The sequence below is a fragment of the Manacus vitellinus genome, unplaced genomic scaffold (assembly GCF_001715985.3).
Source record: "Manacus vitellinus isolate BGI_N305 unplaced genomic scaffold, ASM171598v3 scaffold_15_pilon, whole genome shotgun sequence".
NCBI classification, from domain to species: Eukaryota; Metazoa; Chordata; class Aves; order Passeriformes; family Pipridae; genus Manacus; species Manacus vitellinus.
The window spans coordinates 4,476,450-4,482,551 of NW_021939122.1; positions in this window are offsets into that span (position 1 = coordinate 4,476,450).

Here is a 6,102-nt window from a genome sequence, read left to right on the forward strand (position 1 = left end):
CACACGCTGTCCCCGCACCGCGCGGGTCGGGGCTGCCCTCCGCCCGTCACTGCGCGGGCAGCGGACACCGGATCGCTTTCTAGGCTGGTACATCCCCGTGCAGCACATAGATAATTCTATCGCGGGTTCGAAATGTTCTACGTGCTCCCCTCCTGTTCTGTGCAGAGGAGGTGACCCTGGCAGGGAAGGCAGCTATAGTTCTGCAGCTGATCACTTTGTAACTTTTTAAGCCTGTTGTGAAAGCAAATTATGTGGTCTCAGTATGTCTTTTTCAGGCGTAACGGGTCCAATGTACTTTATTCCTTAGCCAGAGCTACAGGCTTCGAGATCACAAGCCCCAGGTAGCAGAATTCTTTTAACATCCCTGTTCACCCCTCAGCTTTCCTTGTGTCAGCTGTAAACGAGACCAGCAGCTTCTGTCCCATTAGCATCACTGCACTGGGTTGGTTTGCTTGCCATGGAGGTGGCTCCAGACAGTGTTTGCTGGAGTATAAATGTAGCCTGCTGCACAACAGCAGGGTGGTAAAAATGTTGCAAAACACTGTGTTTGGGGTGGTTTTGCCTCCTGGAGTCCTGTCTTCCCATCTTTATGCCAAAAAAGATCTATCTCCTTGGACTGCTGCAGCACAGGCAGTTCCCAGAGTCACCAGAGGCACCACGTCCATGGGCATCCACTCAGGTACTCAAGGCTTGGATTGTGCTCCCTAATCACCTCAGCTAGAAGGAGGCACCAAATATAGATATCCTGGTTTGGACCCCATCTCTACTAAGAAAGAACCAAGAATGCTCTTTTTTGCAAGCTTTGTGGCAGGGACTTAAAAAAGTTGTATCTCCAGCTGCAGCCTAAGATAGAAAACTTAAACCAAACAAAACTTTTTTTAAGTGGCAGCTCAGTAACAGGGATATAGGCTGGATTTTGCCCTGCCCCCCCCTCCTGAGGGGGCTGTTAGAGCAGAAGTGTCAGTGTGACAGGACCTTCTGTACCTGCGAGTTCAGTTCACTGCAGTTACAGAATCACTCTGCATCACCACCACCTCATCATTTCCCCAAGGTCCTTTTGTGGCCTCAGCATGAGCAACAAACCCCAGAACCGTCACTGCTCTCATTGCAACCATAAAAGATTTCAGACATGCAAGAGCATGGTTACACCTGTCTATTACTACCTTGTCTGAGCAGAAGCAGCTCTCCGGGGTTTTGCCTAAGGACAGCAATGACTGCACATGAAGAATGGGTTAACAGTGACCATTCCATTACAATTCATGGGTTCCTCTGGCTTCAGTTGAAGCACTGGTGTCTAAATGGCCTTGGTCTCTGGAGCTATTGAACAATTGTTTATCCAAGCTTATTATAGGTAATAAAACCTGAATTACTACATACCTGTCATCCCTGGGGGACACGTTCCATCCTTGCAAAGGGCCTCCTGTCTCCCAGTTCATTTCTGGTTGAATAATCCTCCATGATATGAGGCAGCCTACAGATCAGATGAATATGGAAAAGATCTCCTAAATTAGACAGTCTTTGCTAATTTGTGGTATATTTGTTTCCATTGTTTTCATTTTCTGGTCAGACACATCTGTGACCTGTGTGCTAAACAATCTTTTGCTGTTATACAGGGCTACTCCTGAAAACACTGTTTTATTTAGTTAATGTTTTGAACCTTTCTCCTGAAGGAGCACATGGGAATTTCCAAAGAGAAGGATTTTAGTGACAGCTGTCATCTCCCTGACAAAATCTCATAAATAAGCACCATAGGTGATTGTGAGAGCTGAACCTACCCCCAACACCAGGAGTGGTTACATTGCAGAGTGGAGAGGACTTGGGCACTGATCCTTGTGCACTGAAATTATCCTTGTCCCAGTTTTCCCACTGGGCCATATATCATATATAAATATTAATATATATAAAACACATATATATAATATATAAAGAAATAAGTTGCAGGGTAAATGCAGTAATGAGTGGGAGAGGCTCTTCAGCTGGCACTATGCACAGGGTCAGGTGTTGGTCTAAAAACTGAACACTGACAGCCTACACAAATAACTGATAAACCAGGTGGTCTCTGGGGACCTGCTGTGCCCTGGGACTTTCTAACAGAGGTCACTAATCTATCAGACCTGTCTTTAGGTTTCAAAAACTTCACAGGTCACTTGGAATGAATAGAAGCAAGCTGTAAAAGTGTCAAGTGGCCTCTCCACTTGGAAATCCATTTCCTCTTTAGTTCACTGTATCAATCAGTAAACAATCAATCTCCTCATTCCTCCTCAAATGCTTGCAAAGAGCTATAATTATCTCCTCCTCTTCTAAAACATATGTACTAAAGTCATGAATGCCTCCTCAGTTAGAGTCCTTGAACCGTGTTATCTTTCTCTCAGCATCTACTTTATATGGATTTATCATTACCAGCTGCAGCTGCGGGGACCTATAAAATTTCTGGTCACATTTTATTACCAAACTAGGATCCAAAGGAACTTCACACACTTAACAGTGAGACTAGAGACCACCTTGGAGCCAAAAGATCCAAAAAATTTGTGCTTTTTCCAAGGACTATCTAAAATCTCAGCTTTGTCATAACTATGCCTTTGCATTCAAATTTCAAGCAAATCAAATTGTGTATGTACTCTCATGAAATCCACATGCATTTCAGTTTCCTGGCTGGATAAACTGAAATTTCAAGAATTTGGTCTATGGTGCAAATATTCAGTTACCACATGGGAGTGTGTTCTTCTGCAAATGTGAATTTTCTAGTCGCAGTTCTGGTTGGGGAAAAAAAAAAACCTTCACAAGTTTCTGGTGTTGTAGATAGAAGTTGTAACGGGTGCACTGAAGACACAAGACCTTCTGATAAGCTCTTCTTAGAAATTCTTAGGCTCATGATTGCCCTAATTGTTAAGGAGAAGCCTTTGCTCAGATTGGGCAGCCCAAGATCCAGCAGCATACTCAGCATGCTTTGCTTGAAAGGCATTGGGGAAGGCAGATTGCAGACCCTTAGTGCCAAGCAGCACCCCTGCCATTGCCGGGACTGGGATCAAGGTCTTCAACAGTCCATTAAAGCACCAGGTGGTTGGGGAGATCCCTGGCCCATGGAAATACACGGCAAAGCTCTGTAGAGAGATTTTCTTCCCAGAGCGTCAGTTGGTAGTAATTGCTCATTTTTGGGGGGTGGGAATTTCTTTCGTTTGTTGGATTGTTTTGTTTGGGTTTAGTTTTTTGGCAGCGTAAGAGTCATCCAGTTCCTGTGAGTACTGAGGTCCTGTCTATGCAGTGCCTCTCTGTGCCCACAGGGCTATGCAAGGGCCAGCCCTTGCCCAGCCGGGAAAGTAACACAGCTCCCTCAGGCACTGTGTGGGGGCCGCTGGTGCTGGGGAGGTGCCAGCACGCCCCAACACCCAGTCCCACCCCTCAGCACATATGGGGGAAGAGTCAGCAGCAAAAAATGCCTATTGTTTCAGAAAGGAAGTGACCCCTTTTCTCTTAAATGCTGGGAAATTGAGACCTCATCATTGGTGAGAAAAAAAAAATCACCTCTTGGAAGTTAAAGGGAAATACCACCTGAGCTGTACTGCCAGCAGCGTTAGAGAATGTGGCACAGTGACAGAACTAAAGGAAGACTTTTTGTAAAGGAAGGAAGGAAAATGAAGGAATGCAAGGACTTAATGGGAGAGGCAGCCTTCCATTTCTAGGTCATGAGTTTGACTCCAGCTCACCAGTCACTGCTACCTAATGATTTTTCAAAAGCCGACAATCATCTCTTAGTCTGTTACTTGAAGGCCACAGGCCCATCACAGAACCAGTCTTGCATGGCACAGGGTTTTAAGCTGGAGCCAGAGAGGAGTTGCTAGGCAGGCTGTGTGCGTTCCCTATGGGATGATGAAAAACCTTTTCTGGGGCTTTGCATGTGCATCTTACTCCTGTACTGAGGGCTAAGCAGATTGGTAGGAGTGCTGGGGTTTGAGAAGACAGGTGGGCAGAGATTGGAAGGGAGGAGAGCAGCAAAGGGCAATGCTCTATAGTATAGCTCTTTACTGCCACTAGGAGCACTCATCCCACTGCCAGCCTGGCCTCTTCCCATCCAGCAGTTAGCCAGATACATCAGAAGACCATGTGCTATGATACTTAAGTCAGTGCATCAGAGGCCAAGGACCCTCTCAGGTGTGTAGCTTGACAAGGCTTGCACTGAAGGAATTGTCAGTGAAACACAGCTTTGAGCCATAGGCATAGATGCAAAAAAGAAAAGAAAAGAAAAGAAAAAAAAAATCAGACATGGGTTCCAGTGCTTTGGAGTATGGGGATTTGGATACAGACTTTAGATTGGTTTACTAGAAAGATGGGAGCTTTTGCAGGAATTGGGCCTGAGCAGGACTGGAAACACACAGGAGTTTTGCCTGAGCAGTTGTTCATCTCTTGCATGCAAGTTACTTGGGATAAAGAAAATGCTTGAAAGCAATTTCTTGTTTAGATATTCACCCTCTCTCTCCTGGTCAGAAATCTCTGTATTAATGCATGAGGCTGAGCTGTGGCAGCTGCTAGTTATTATGCAACTGGAAAAACATACTTGGACTTAAAACTCCAAAAAAGGGAAGCCTTGGGACAGGAGCTGATGGGAGGGTATTCACCTTTGAAAGACTTAAATTTCCCTGTTAGGCTATGCTAACTGCCAGCAGAGAAATATCCTAGAAAACGATCTGAAAACGATTCAAAGCAAAGTTCTACAGACTTAGCTGGGACACATCTATTCCTTTTACTCCCTACTAATGACCTTCAGCTAATAGCTACTTCAGTGTTACCACCTTCCCATGAGTTGGGAAGCAATATTATTCTCCAGCTGTACAGGCACAGGAAACCCAGCAACTTTCCCAAGGTTATACACAATCAGTCACTGTCAGTTACAGCATATATTTCAATCCAGGGAACCCTGTTTATCTCTAGGATGATTACAGAGCCATATAATCCTTTGAGAGGGCTACTAGGCAAGTAGCACAAGCTACCCTGAGACAAAGTTTGGCCTGGGCATGCATGCCGAGATGCTTGAGGAAGCTATACTTATTCTGAAACATGCACACAAAACTCCATTCCTTCCCTGGCTGCCATACCAGTGTACCAGCCAGCTGCCTAAAAGCTGCAGTGTTTGATACCTTACCCCCACCCCAGAGGGGTGTGGAAAACCAGTCCAGGGCAAAAGAAACAAAAAACAACAACAACAAAATCTTGGCTGAATTCCCAGGAGCAGCAGTGTCAAACCTGGCTGGCCTCCAGCGCAATTAAATACATCTTACCATCGTTAATGCCATTGTTCAGCTCTCTGAAGTTCTTCACACCTCCTTTCAGAAGTCTCTGAGCAGGATTGTAACCATACCCCTAAAGCATGCTCCCTCCATGCCAGGCAGAAGTTCATCTCCCTTGCTTGCTTTGCTTAGGGCCTCTACAAAGCACTTACAAGCCAAGTCCTCAGCCAAAATTAGCTAGCTAACACAGTTCTGTTAAGGGCCCTGGAAATTAGTAAATTTATAGCAGCTGAGGTTCTGGCTCAGTTTTTTTTTTTTTTTTGTAATTGCACAGATGAGCTTTATTTGCACCATTCTGGTGTTTGTTAGTGATATGCTTGAAAGAACTGAGCACTTTTGTGTGCCTCTTTCAAGATATGTAGCAGAAAAAATCTGCTTGTTGGAAGCCCCATGGTTTAGATTCCATAACTCAATTAACAGAGAGGAAGAAAAGAGACTGCTCTGTCAGTGAGATGCAACAAGAATAACTTGAGTTTCAGGTCACTGCCTTAATCATGGGAGATCTCTGCTGTAGCACAGATGACCTCACTGACCATGGGAAAGTATCACTGAATGAATGAGGATGAGGTGCCTAAGCGTGTTGCAAAATCCTGCCATCCTTTGCCTCTATTCTGGTCTTGTGGTAGGGGGATGATAACATTTTGCATCATCACAAAGGGTTGGGAGGATAAATAAGAAATACTCAACACTGGGGTTAACAGGATATGACAGTGCTGAGATCAATGGTTTGCAGCCTAGAACAGATAAACAAGAAGTTTTTGTGAAACCATGTGATGTTGCTAGTGACCACAGTAGGGGGAGAGCAAAGGACTTTGTTGTT